This window comes from Peromyscus californicus, unplaced genomic scaffold, assembly GCF_007827085.1.
Source record: "Peromyscus californicus insignis strain IS unplaced genomic scaffold, ASM782708v3 Scaffold_11__1_contigs__length_118956290, whole genome shotgun sequence".
Classification (NCBI taxonomy): domain Eukaryota; kingdom Metazoa; phylum Chordata; class Mammalia; order Rodentia; family Cricetidae; genus Peromyscus; species Peromyscus californicus.
In genome coordinates this window covers 81,464,948-81,479,051 of record NW_026294402.1, presented here as the reverse complement: position 1 = coordinate 81,479,051, position 14,104 = coordinate 81,464,948, and the positions used below count along the sequence as shown (strand labels likewise).

The 14,104-nt window shown below is 41.6% G+C and overlaps 1 long non-coding RNA gene across 1 annotated transcript in view; it reads right to left on the bottom strand.

Moving 5' to 3' along the window:
- LOC128096436 (uncharacterized) overlaps window positions 1-14,104 on the bottom strand; it is a 33,584-nt gene that overhangs the window by 6,673 nt on the left and 12,807 nt on the right. Inside the window, exon 2 of the long non-coding RNA XR_008213643.1 lies at window positions 10,223-10,322. This is a non-coding gene — a long non-coding RNA (uncharacterized LOC128096436). The remainder of the gene's footprint in view (window positions 1-10,222; window positions 10,323-14,104) is intronic.

Here is a 14,104-nt window from a genome sequence, read left to right as displayed (position 1 = left end):
GAAGTCTCACATGTTTCTGATCCTGTAATCGGTGACATTTCACAGTCTTCAGAATCCTACAGTCTAGAAAGAATGACACAAAGGAGCATTATCTAATGCTCCAGCAATGTTAATGCACTTGTGATAAAATGGCTGCTTTTAGCACAGCACGCATGGAATGAGGTCGACCACTGCTCAGCAGCAGGTGTTGGGTATAAATACACATGCAGAACTGTACGTTTGGCTGCTCCCTTGTGGCTTCCCCTTCTCTGTTACTTTTCTGTATCAAGTCACTGACTTTATTGCTAACTCAAGGGCAAGTTACCTTCGATTGTCCTGTTCTTCAGATTAGAATAACTAATGTACATGGTTATTTGTTGCTGCGATGAAATCTATCCAAACACGTATTTTAAGTGGAGGGAATGTCCACTCTTAGATGAGACTGCTTTTACAGAAAAGAGCCCCATCCGTTTGGTTTTTTTGCATACAGAATTCTTTGCCTAGAATATCATCCTCTGGTTAAAGCACAACTAACAACAAACGCTTCTTGTACTCTATACTTTTGACAAGTTACTTATTCACTCCTGGGATCCGTCATCCACTCCTAAACAGGACAAGTGCTTGCTTTTATGTCTTCTAGTCCATTAGCAAAAGACACTCTCTATTTTTCAAGGTTTGAGAAATGGCATATGCCAGATAACTAAGTGGACATGTTTCTCATTTGATTCATTTCAGAGAATCATATTATCACTTTATAAGCTACACTGCCAAACTCCATGGCTAACGATTGAACTGACTCACCCCAGTGATTTAACACTGCAGAAGAATTCCAGGTAACTTCTGGTTAGCAAGCTGTGAGTGTCTGCAGGACCAGATCAGATCTGCTAGTCCCACAACATGTAGGACTAAGTCTGGGGATAGCAGGATATCAAGAGTGATTTGGAGTCTGTGGCTACGGGTACTGAATGGCCTGACCAGCTAGACCACTCTGCAGTAGAAGCTGTTTGGACACTCGTGAGAATCTTTACTGACCTATAAAAGGCAGAATTCAAGAGTTTGACCCCAGAGTAGAGGCAAGCCATTAGAGACAATCCTTTGGTCTGCCTTTTGTAGTCATGGAGAGGTGATATGCTGTCAGATCAGGTTGTAACATCACTTTCAGTTTTGATAAAACTATTCAAATCATCCTACCTGCACAAATGTTGTGTATTTCTAACCCCAGATACTAAAAAAGTCACCATACTATTTTGCTCATCAAAATGACATTTATAAATCTGTTCTTAATGAGACAGGAAAATGCTTTTTGTTCAAACAGCATGGGAAAATTAGGACAGTACATGATCACAGCCATGTTTGAATCATTAGGAAAATATATATTGAAAGGAAAGATAGCAAAATAATAACTGATTTTCTCTCAGTGGCACAATAGTTGATATTTTTCTCATTTCTGATATTCCTTCCCTCCCTCCCTTCTTTACTTCCTTCCTCCCTCTCTTCCTCCCATTCCTTTCTTGTTTTGATGCCTGTGGCTGAGCCCAAGGTTTTATATATGCTGAACTTAACATACCTTACCATCGACCTACACCTTCCTAAAGAAAAAATTACTTGATAATATGCACTTACTGTTTTGACTTTCTTATATCTCAAAATTTAAAAATAATAAGCAGTTAACAATTTTGTGATTTAAAACCTTTTATGTTTAGAGATTTATAAAAATTGCTATCTTTTTTTAAAGTTATTTCTAGATAACTCATCAAATCACTTCTTGCAGCTTAAGATCTATATTTTCACCAGGAACTAGAATTAGAAAAATAATTTTATTTGTGTGAATGTATGCTCTATAATGCAATGCTAGACATTGAAGAGCCCTGTACTAAAACTTGTACACACACACACACACATACACACACACACACACACACAAGATACCAATAAATAGGAGGAGATGAGATGCCTCCTGCTATGGTCCCAATGATTAAACTGAGGTCTAATTCCACCATAGTTCTCTCTGGGGAATCAGTGAGTTTATTAGGCTTACTTACTGGACAGTGAGTACCAGGAAGTTACTTCTTCCCAGGATTTCATGAATGAGGCAAGGAGTTCTGTCTCTAGTTTCCTCTTTCCTTCTTTCTCCAGTGACTGTGGCTTCCCTCAGGACAAGAAGATATCTAGTTCCCCCACTGAAGCCTGGAGGTTGTGCAGCAAATGGAGTGCGGTTACCCATATAAACCCACAGCCATGTGAGGGACACAGAGGCAGTGACCCTCTTAACAGCTGGACTCTAAGCCAGTGGTTCTCACCTGTGTGTTGCAACCATCGGAAAACATATTCCCAATGGTCTCAGGAACCGAGACACCACTCAGTAGCAAAATGACAGTTATGAAGTAGCAACGAAAATAATTTTTTATGGTTGGGGGTCACCACCATCTGAGAAACTATGTTAAAGAGTCACAGCACTAGGAAGGTTGAGGGCCAATGCTGTAAGCTGAGGGGCTGGAAGCTGGGAATCTTGCCGAGCAGGGTGGCCAGCAAGAAGGGGGGAGCAGAAGACAGGGCAGAGAACACTGAGGGGTGAAACAGCTTAGCCAGGCAGAATGGGGTAGGAGTGAATTCAGCTCGGTCCTCACGGGTGGGGTCATTTCATCAGCAACGTTCAGAACAGTTTGACTGCCAGTGACATTAACTATTCTGAGGGGTGGTAGTTCTTAGTGTGTTAGTCATGGGGCTTTCTCAGCCCTGAAGTCATGTACTACGGGAAGCTAGCTCTCTTTCCACCGAACACAACCGTGGCACCACAGAAGCACGCCTTCTAAGAAAACGTGCTTCACTCCTGGATTAGTAATGAGCTCACTGGTGGAGCAGTTGGAGAATGTAACTGCTTCCACTTCTTCCAGATGGAAAGAGCCTCACGCTGTCTGTCACTCTAACATTGCCCTTCCCTCGTGGTCTCTTTATTGTCACCTCAGATGCACATCACCTCCCAAACCTTTACCTTCTTCTGGCTTACTTTTTCTCCATCTCTATCCTTCTCCTCCTGAATTTTCCTTTCATTTTATCAAAACTTTAATTTACCTACTAAGCTGAAGGAGGAGACCAATCTGAATGTAGAACACTTGCCACCTTGTGCCAAAGAACAAGTCAACCCACATCTCAGATGATCACGGCTCTCCTTGTCTAGCAAGCCCGAGTGTCCTGGACCCCAATGTCTAGGGATGGCACTCAGAATCTCCTTTCCAGAAAAACCACTGGGTGAGCCTAGTCCCCAGGTATGGGAACTCCTGTTGTCAACTCTCTTCTTCCAAGGCGGCATTCATCTCCATCTTTGTCACCAGTATCCAGAATAGTGCTTGACACTAAATCAGCGATTAGCAAATGACAATCAATGAACCAACCAAATGAAGGGATGAAAAAAATCAAATAAATAATGAGGTACTCATCCACACAAAATACTAAAAGGGGGCAAAGGTCCACAGTTTTTCAGCTTATCATATTTACTGTGTTTTGTTTCAATGATTCCATTTCTTTCCATTGTACTCTTTTCACCATTTTTAGATTTCATTTTTATAGCAACCATGTGTGCATGTGTGTGTGTGTGTGTGTGTGTGAATGCATCTGTGTGGAGGCCAGAGGTTGATGTCAGACATCTTTCTTAATTGTTCTTCACCTTAATTTTTGAAACAGGGTCTCTCATTGAACCCCAATAGCCTAAGGTGGATGGCCAGAAACCCCTGGGATCTGCCCACTTCTCCCTAGTGCTAAGGAATACAGGCACATACTATCATGTTGGCTTTTATGTGGATGCTGGATATCTGAACTCATATCTTTATGCTTGTAAAGCAAGCATTTATCAACTAAGACACATCCCCAGCCCCTCATTTTCATAGTTTTTATTGCATATAATTGTACAAGGTAATGGGTTTAATGACATTCTCATTTAAATATAACATGGTCCCTGACTACAAAAAAACATCCTCTCCTATCTAATCTCCTTCCTGCTAGTCCACTTCCAAGTAGTAACCCTATTACTTGTGTGTGTGTGTGTGTGTGTGTGTGTGTGTGTGTGTGTGTGTGTGTGGTTTCAATCAGGAAATCCAAAATTACATTGATATTCCATCTCACCCCAGTCAAAATGGTAGTCACTAAAAACAACAGACAACAAATGCTACCAAGGAGAATAGAGTATATAGGTAAGGAAAGACAAGGGAAGGGGCCTCTATCTAGGCAGTATAGCCTAGATATTCTGGGTACAGACCATTCAGGGGGGCTGCTTTAAATCTACCCATGCTCCTACCCATAGCCCTGTACTCAATGACCAGTAAGTAAGCCTAATAAACTCACTGGTTCCCCAGAGTGGAATTATACCTCAGTTTATCATTGGGACCATAGCAGGCGGGGGGGATACACACTCTCCTCCCCCCCCTGAGCAGCATGGGAGGAATTTTAGCAACTTTTGCCAAGAGGACCTCCCAATAGTGTAGCCTTGTAGCCTTTAAGTTGTCTATGCTCTTGGAAATAACCAGGCGAATCTCACTTGCATGGATTCCTTTCTTTGCTCTGTCAGTTCCCTTTGTCTCTTGGCTGTCTAGACATTCTTTATGTCTACTTGTAGTTCTTTTTTATTCTCTACTCTTTGGGGGGCCTGACATCCAGCTTCCAAATAATCACATGGAGACTTATTCTTCCTTATGAATGCCCAGTCTTAGCTTGGCTTATTTCTAGCCAGCTTTTCTTAAATTATCCCATCTATCTGTTGCCTCTGGGCTTTTACCTTTCTATATACCTTTCTTTACTTATTGCATGGCTTGCTGTGTAGCTGGGTGGCTGGCCCCTGGAGGCCTCCTCTCCTTCTCCTTTTGCTCCCCATTTCCTCTTCCCAGATTTCTCCTCCTATTTATTCTCTCTGCCTGCCAGACCTACCTATCCTTTCTTCTGCCTAACTATTGGTCATTCAGCTCTTTATTAGACCAATCCGGTGTTTTAGACAAGCAACTCAGCTTCACAGAGTTAAACAAACACACAATAAAAGAATGCAACACATCTTTGCATCATTAGACAAATGTTCCACAGCATAAACAAATGTAAAACATCTTCAACTAATATTCCACAACATCTACTTCCATGAAAATTCATGCTTTTGGAGGTTGGGGCTCTCTGAGCACAGTTTAAGGCCTTCAATTTCTGAAACTTTGATAATGTTCAATCATGGTACAGTTGGTTACCATGTAGAACTTATATGATAATATTGATTGATGCTGGTTGGTTTTATCTTTTAAAAAAAGTACTAGAGTATGAAGTTAGGGGAAGGGGCACAGTAGGGGACTGGTAGTGAAGTCAGAAGAGTGATGGTGGAATGGGTCTTTGGGAAACAAACCTAGGGAGTGGGGCAGTTCAGCTGGTAGGTGGGTCACTCACCTCTTCCTTCCTATATACAAATGCCAAACAGGCTGAGAAATAAATCAGGGAAACAACACCCTTCACAATAGCCACAAGCAATATAAAATATCTTGGAGTAACGCTAACCAAGCAAGTGAAAATCCTGTCTGATAAAAACTTCAAGTCATTGAAGATTATATCAGAAGATGGAAAGGTCTCTGATGCACATGGATCAGTAGGATTAACACTGTAAAAATGACCATCCTACCAAAAGCAATCTACAGATTCAATGCAATCCCCATCAAAATTCCAACTCAATTCTTTACAGAGCTTGAAAGGACAATACTCAACTTCATATGGGAAAACAAAAAACCCAGGATAGCTAAAATAATCCTGTACAATAAAAAAAAAACAAAAACAAAACACTTCTGGAGGTATCACCAGCCCTGAATTCAAGTTGTACTACAGAGCTGTAGTAATAAAAACTACATGGTATTGGCATAAAAACAAACACATTGATCAATGGAATCAAATTGAAGACCTAGACATAAATCCACAAGTCTACGCATACCTGATTTTTGATAAAGAAGCCAAAATTACACAATGGAAAAAAACAAAAGTATCTTCAACAAATGGTGCTGGTTTAATTGGATGTTGTTATGTAGAAGAATGCAAACAAATCCATATCTGTCACCTTGCCCACATTTAAGTCCAAGTGGATCAAAGATCTCAACATAAAATCAGATACACTGAACCTAATAGAAGAGAAAGTGGGGAATAGCCTTGAACACATTGGCACAGGAGACAACTTCCTGAAGAGAGCACCAATAGCACAGGTACAAAGACTGACAACTAAGAAATGGGACCTCATGAAACTGAAAAGCTTCTGTAAGGCAAAAGACACTGTCAATAGGACAAAATTGCAACCCACAGAATGGGAAAGAATTTTCTCCAATTCCACATTTGACATGGGGATAATATACAAAATATATAAAGAACTCAAGAAACTAGACACCAACAAACTAAGCAATCCAATTAAAAAATGGGGTAGAGATCTAAACAGAGAATTCTCAACAGAGGAATCTCAATTGTCCAAGAAACAAAGAAATGTTCAACATCCTTAGCCATCAAGGATATAGAGCAAGGGTAACACTTCTCCACTGCTGGTGGGAGTGCAAACTTCTACAGCCACTTTGGAAATGAATATGGTAGTTTCTCAGAAAATTGGGGATAGATCTACCTCAAGACCCAGCTATACCACTCTGGGGCATATACCCAAAGGATGCTTCATCCTATCACAAGAACATTTGTTCAACTATGTTCATAACAGATTTATTCATAACGACCAGAAACTCGAAACAACCTTGATGTTCCTCAACCAAAGAATAGAAAAAGAAAATGTGGTACATTTACACAATGGAGTATTATTCAGCTTTTTAAAAACAATGACATCGTGAAATTTGCAGACAAATGGATGGAACTAGAAAAATTCATCCCAAGTGAGGTAACGCAGACCCAGACAGATAAATATGGTATGTACTCACTTAGAAGTGGGTATTAGCTATAAAATAAAAGATAACCATGCTATGGTCCACAGACCCAGAAAGCCTAAGTAATAAGGAGGGCTTAAGGGGTGACACAAGGATTCCCCTGGGAAGGGTAAATAGATTTCACCAATGGACTGGAACAGGTGCTGTTGGGAACAGGAGGGATTTGGGGGTGGGGAGAAAATATTGGGAGAAACAACTAGAATTGGGAGGCATTTCCAGGTGAGGCAGAAACCTAGAGCAATGAAAACTCCATGGAATTTATGAGAGTAACCCTAGCAAAGAATCCTAGTAATGAGAGACACAGAGCCTGAACTGGTCATCTTCTGTAACTAGGCAAGGTCTCAAGAAAACTGGGACACCAATCTAGCCCTAAAACCTTCAACCTCCAGCTTGTCCTGCCTGCATGGTGTTCTGGGGCCAGAGCTTAGCAGAATCATCATCAAGGAGACCAGAGAGACTTCATCCAGCAACTGAGGGGAGCAGATGCAGAGTCCCACAGGCAAACACTCGGCAGAGCTCAGAGAGTCCTGCAGAGGAGGAGGAAGAAAGATCAGAGGAACCAGAGAGGTCAGGGAAACTACAAGAACAGACTGACAGAACCAACTGACCAGGACTCATGGGGACTTGCAGAGATCAGGGAATCTGCAGGGGTCTGACCTAGGTCCTCTGTCTATATGTTATGGCTGAGTAGTTTGGTGTCTTGTGGGATTCCTAACAGTGGGAGTGGGGGCTGTCTCTGACTCTTCTGACTGCTTGTGAGACTCTTTTCCTCCTACTGGGTTGCCTTGCCCAGCCTTGATGTGATGATGTTATGTGCCTGGTCTTATTGAGGTTTGGTAGGCTGTATTTGGTTGATGTCCTTGGGAGGCCTGATCTTTTCTAAAGGGAGAAAGAGGCAGGGTGGGTCTGGGGAAAGGGAGAGGCAGGGGAGGAGAGACTGGGGGAAGGGAAACTTTGGTCAGGATATAATGCATGAGAGAAGAATGAAAATAAAAGAAAAAAGAATACTAGACAGGATGGAGATGACTCAGCAGTTAAGAGGACTTGCCACTCTTGCAGATGACCCAGGTTTAGTTCTCAGCACCTCACTTGGTGTCTTACAACCACCTGTAACTAAAGCTCCAGGGGATCTATTACCCTCTTCTGACTTCCATTGGGATTGCATAGACATGGTGCACATACATACTGTGAGACCAAAACAGGAAAAATATACCTTGCAGGTCAAGAGTTCCGTTTGTAGTTAATAATCAGTTCCTGTTTGTCATGTTTGTTTGACTCATCTGCACCAGATGTGTTTGGTCACATGTGGGTGGGAGGTATGTGGGCAGGAAATACATCAGGATGCACATTTGCCCCTGATTGGATGTAGGTGAGGAGTAGGCCGGGCGGTGGTGGCGCACGCCTTTAATCCCAGCACTCGGGAGGCAGAGGCAGGCGGATCTCTGTGAGTTCGAGGCCAGCCTGGGCTACCAAGTGAGTTCCAGGAAAGGCGCAAAGCTACACAGAGAAACCCTGTCTCGAAAAAAAAAAAAGAAAAAAAATTTGGCTTTAAATTGTGGTAGTGGTCTTATTCTCCACTGGTAGGATCAACAATACAAGCAACACTCAAAACGTAAAGTAAAAATAAATATTTAAAAAGAAATAAATACATTTGAAAGTATTATAACCCAAAGAGGACTTGAATGTGTGGACATGTTGAACTAGTAGTTTATCTTCAATTTTTTTTTTTTTTTTTTTTTTTGGTTTTTCGAGACAGGGTTTCTCTGTGTAGCTTTGCGCTTTTCCTGGAACTCACTTGGTAGTCCAGGCTGGCCTCGAACTCACAGAGATCCGCCTGCCTCTGCCTTCCGAGTGCTGGGATTAAAGGCATGCGCCACCACCGCCCGGCTTATCTTCAATTTTTATTTTGTTCAGAATCAATAGAAATCAGTCCTATAAGGAAGACAATATATAATGGTCAAAAAAAAGTCTAGGAAATGGAATTTGTGATTCATGTTCTTAAATATATGTTTCTTAAACATAGCAGATAGGAAAAACGTTTAATACAAATAAAACACACAGATTTTTATATTGTTAAGGATAAGGAGGGCAATTTGTGAGCAGAAACACATACCTAGCTGTTTCCATAGCAACTGTGGTATCCTGACTCTTACTAGGTCAGCTGTGAATGAAAAGGACTTTCAGGGTCCAGCAGTTACCACCATGGCCTTCTGTGTTTCGCTGCTATAGAGCTGCTGAGGGGCTGCTGTGGCATACTGTGAAAAACACTGATAGCCATATACGAGTACTGCATGGGGCTGTGGAGGGCTGCTGGACACCAGGCTTGTAAAGACAGGAGGGCAGGGGCTAAGGGTCTGAAATGGCCCAGTGAATGCATTCCACTGAGGATTTGCATTCAATCTCTTAGCTAAAGAGAGTCCCTGGAGGTTTTGAATAGGTGTGTGAACAGAGTTCTCTCAGAGTTTACTCTACTAGTGTGGTGGCAGGATCTGGGTGCAGGTGGGCACAGGAGTGTCCTTGCAAGGCTGTGGAGGAGAGCACTTGGAAAAGCCCAAGAATAGGAGATAAGACAGTGACAGGTGAAATGTCCTGGAGGCAGCAGGGAGGGGGAGATTGCTGAGGGGAAGAGGAAAGGACAGACCCAGGACGGTGGACAGTTCTACACTAGAGAGCAGATTTTCTTCAAGTCAGTGGCCTTGTGGAGACACAGCTTTTGGAGGGGAGATGATGAGGTCAAACTTACATCTCATTGTTGCTTACTTGAAAGTTTTTCTTTGTGCACTTGTGCCTCAAAACCTTCTGTATCTGTCTCAATCAGGATGGTTACATGACTCTGTAAAAATGAAACACTCAGAAGTTTCAGTGTCTCCACTTACCAACCCATTAACAGATCAGCTGCCCTTGAAGCACTTGCAGATACTGGAGAAGAGAAAGGTGTTAACTGTCTAGTTAAAGCCTTCCCCTAAGTGCACAGATCACAATCACCAGACCACACCTAACTTCAAAAAGGCGAAGAGGAACATTCCTACCACATGCCTGGAAGGGAAGAAAACCAGAATGTGTGGGGAAGAATCCTCATAGCCACATTGCCCAGCCTACAATCCTTTCCTTAGGAGGCCTAACCCTGCTCTGCCTCCATTTCCTAGAAAACTCTGAATTGTCTAATAACATTTAAGGACTTTAAGCCTTGGCAACTTAACCCGACAGAGTATTAAGTTTATAAAGAAAGAACATTTTAAATTTTATTTTCCCACCCTAATTAAAAACATTCTCTCTTCATAGCCCTGCAGCTTGCCCCATTTGAAGCTGGCTTTACTCACCTAGCAGATATTGAGTATGTAGGAGGTGTCAAGTATTAGGCACGTAGAAATGAACAACGTTGATATTGAACGACATTGCCATTATCACAGAGCTTAAAGTCTACCAGGAAAAAAGAAAAACTGAATAAATCATTTGCAAACCATTAATTACTTATGATTGGGGGTGGGGAGGAGTGGGCAAGAACTAGGTCGTACAATGAGATTGTCAGAGTCCTGTGGTGGAGAGGTAAGCTGATCGAGAAACCGGTGTGAAAACTCTGGAGAATGAAGGCAAAGAAAAGTACTCTCAACATATAAAAATCAACAACAAAACAAAACAAAAAAGAGACAAACTGTCAGTGCTCATGGAATTGAACTGAGTCCAGTACGGCTGAAGCAGAGTAATCAAGAGGAAGGGGCTGGAGACATGGCCCCCGAGGCTGAGATCATGGCAATCACCCACCACAGAACAAATGAAGGTGTTCATGTGCTCCACTAAAGCCACAGAAGTGGAGAATTTTAATGAGAGCAATGACATCATCAGGTAGGCATGTGTGGACTGTTCTAAAAGAATTCTACAATAATCGTCAATGTCTTGTACACAAGAGTGGCTCAATCTTTCACCTGCTGTAAGACTTCTCAAATCACACTGTGGCCCATTCTGACACAGCATCCCACCTCCCACACCACCTGTAGATCCTTCACTCTTCGGTCACAGCCTCTGTCACTTTCTAACGTCTTAGGTAACTAATAGTTGGTTGTCTGTCTTCTCTTGCTAGACTATACAGAGCATGGGATAGCTTTTCCTAAAAAGTTGGTGGCAGGTGGGTGCTCAACAAATTATCTATTGAACTAAAGAGTGACCTCATTATTTCAAGCTCCTTTGTAAGATGGCTTATCAATCAGTGGTTGCAATTTAATATACTCTGCTCAAAATAACTACTTCCCAACTGTGTAATCCCTAGACAAAGCATACAACGTGATCCAATACCTGAACATGAAAACTGCTCCTGAGCAGAAACTCATCATTAGCTTATTCAAAGCTTATGAGAAAACTTTTTAGTCAATAAACTATCAAAACTTTGAGCAAACTTTAGGAAGGGAAGATTATGAAACTTGGTCAGGAATCGTGAGTCACTAAACAGCTTAGCTATTTAATAGTATTCTTACAAATACCCATTAGAATGTCCTGCTGTGTTAGAATTACAGTGTTTGCACAACACAGCAGCCATTACCTCTTCAAAGCTACCTTGAGACAATTTTTGTGGCCTTGGAAGTATTTTAAGAACTAATATGTAATTGGCAAGTCACAACTTGTGACAATGTCTAGAATTCCTTGGAAAAAAGCAATTTGATTGGTTAAAAAGTATTGGACATTTTCCCCTTTAATTTCTCTGTTTGTATGACCTCAATCAACAGTTGCTGACTTATTTCAGAAATTAAATTTTCTAGAACAGTAAATTCCCATTGCCAATATTACTACCCATGATTCCCAATCAACTTCATTTATCAGGAATTGATTATATTTTCAGTATGTGCTCACTATTGGTCCATTTATTTATTTGATGATTTGTCAAACACTTTTTCATCTACTGGGGAGAGGCAGTACAGTAACAGATAAAATTGGAGAGTTGCACGGTCAAAAAATTAAGTTATTTGCAAACCACTGAAAAGGCTTAAGGAAAGACATTTGAATGGCTATACAAAGAAACATCCAGTTAATGCCAGCGCTAAAACTTGGTTTTGCTATAAGACTAAAAACAAGAAGAATCAGTGACAGTAAACCCTCTGTGAATTAAACATACATGGATACATTATGTCAAATATAAATACCCAAAACGAATTTTACTGCTATGATTATACACTTAGTACTATAAAGAAGTATGCTTCTGTATCTATTAATAGTCTTTCTGGAACGCCTGAAGACAGCTTACACATGAAACTACAGTGCCAGATAATGAGATTAAAATAGGGCCAAGTTCTTTCTGACCACGATGTCTTTCCTCTGTCTCCTTTCTTAGAAAAATGAGACTGAATTCACATTTGCATAACAGTGTTCTACTGCCCATCAGTATGAGGCCTGTGCTAAATAGGTAATATTTAATTAAGAATGACTTTTAATCCTAGATTTTCTCTTACCAGCACTCCTCCCAAGGTTGGAATCCTAACTCCCCACCCCCTCCTCTGCCGACTAGGCTCGGCTTCTCCTGGGCGGACTTGCCTGGCTCAGTGCTGCTTGTGTGGGTCTCTGCTTGCCACAACAGTAAGCACCAAGCATTTTCTGGCTCACTGAATGTTATCTTCATTTGTGCAATTCAGGCTCGGGTGCCTGCACCTTGAACCCTAGAGGTAGGCTATGGTCTGCATGCTCACTCCCCCCACCCCCACACACACTTCTTTCCCCATCTTTCTAAAGATGAACCTAAGTATCAGAGTACATGCTTTTAGAAATAGTTAAAGCAGTCTATTCTACATGAACTTGTTCATTATAAGAACATACAGAATATTCTTCCACAAGTGTAAGAAATCATGCTAGTCCAAGAGATCTCTAGTATTATAAAGAGAACTCAGATTATTGAATACCCCCAAATAGTTCTGCTGATTGCTGTTTTCTGAAAGATTCCATGTAGAATGAAATCTGTTGGAAGAAGCATATCTCCAGTGACCTGACTTCAGAGAATCCTGTCTGGCAGCCTTACCCACAATCAGGACCTTTTATCTATTTCATAGGGCTAAAGCCATAGTATTGTGTGCTGACAGATACTGCGGCTTACTGTGTCAAAGACGCCTCACAGAAACTGGCAAAGTGTAGACTCGGTGAGATATCACACTCCAGAGGACTGTGCCCAGCTTTCCAGGTGTTGGTGACACTTGGAGCTCACACATGTCACTCATTTCCTGCCTTTGAGAACTCTCCGGCAGTCAGTTCCTTAACTGGCCAATCTCCTTTCATTAAAGTGATTACTCATAAACACAGCTGTGTGGGATGCAGTTGCTAAGCTGCAGCAGCTGAGGATGACCATGTGGTAACCTCCACGGTGGCCAGTTGAAGTTGAGACAGCTACAACAAAAGAAAAACACAAGAAATCACGTCAGGAGTTTCTGATACCCAGTAAGCGGCAAGGCTCTGGGAAGATTACAGCCCCTGAAAGATGGTGTACTTATGCAGGTATAATCATCATTAAAAGCTTACAGGCAAGAGACTGCGCAACTGAGGCAGGTCTCAAACCGAATCAGCCACGTAGACCAATTACAGTTGGAAATCAGCCAAAGAATATTTATGTACACAGTTCAGAATGGGCTATAGCTCCTTACCAGGGATTGTGTGATGATGACTATCAATAATAAATCCAAGTGCAAAGGACAGAGAACAGCAATAAATCAAGCTGCTACCAAGTAATGGTTCTCACCAGCTACCATCCACCTAACGACTAAAGCTCTCCCCTAAACATCAGAAGCACAGACAGAAGTATTTCTAGCTGCAGTACACGAATATATTCAAAACTTGGTTAACTAGTCACACGAGATCCTTTGACATCTTTAGGAAACTTCTTGCATTAACACTACATTTATCAAGGCTGGAAAGATGGCTTAGTGGTTAAGCACACTGACTGATCTTGCTAGAGGACCAGGGTTCAATTCCTAGCACCCACACGGTGGCTCACAACTGCCTGGTCCAGTTCTAAGAGATCTAATGCCCCTTCTGGCCCCTATGTATGCTGCATGCACATAGTGCACATACATACCCTCAAGCACACACACATACACAGAAAACTAAAAGTAAAAAAATATTAAAAAAAAAAAACAACTAAGCTTTTACAACTAAGCTTTTACAACTAAGTAATAATTCATTACTTTTGTCCATGGATTTGAAACTAGGGTTTTCTTGTAATGTCATATTCA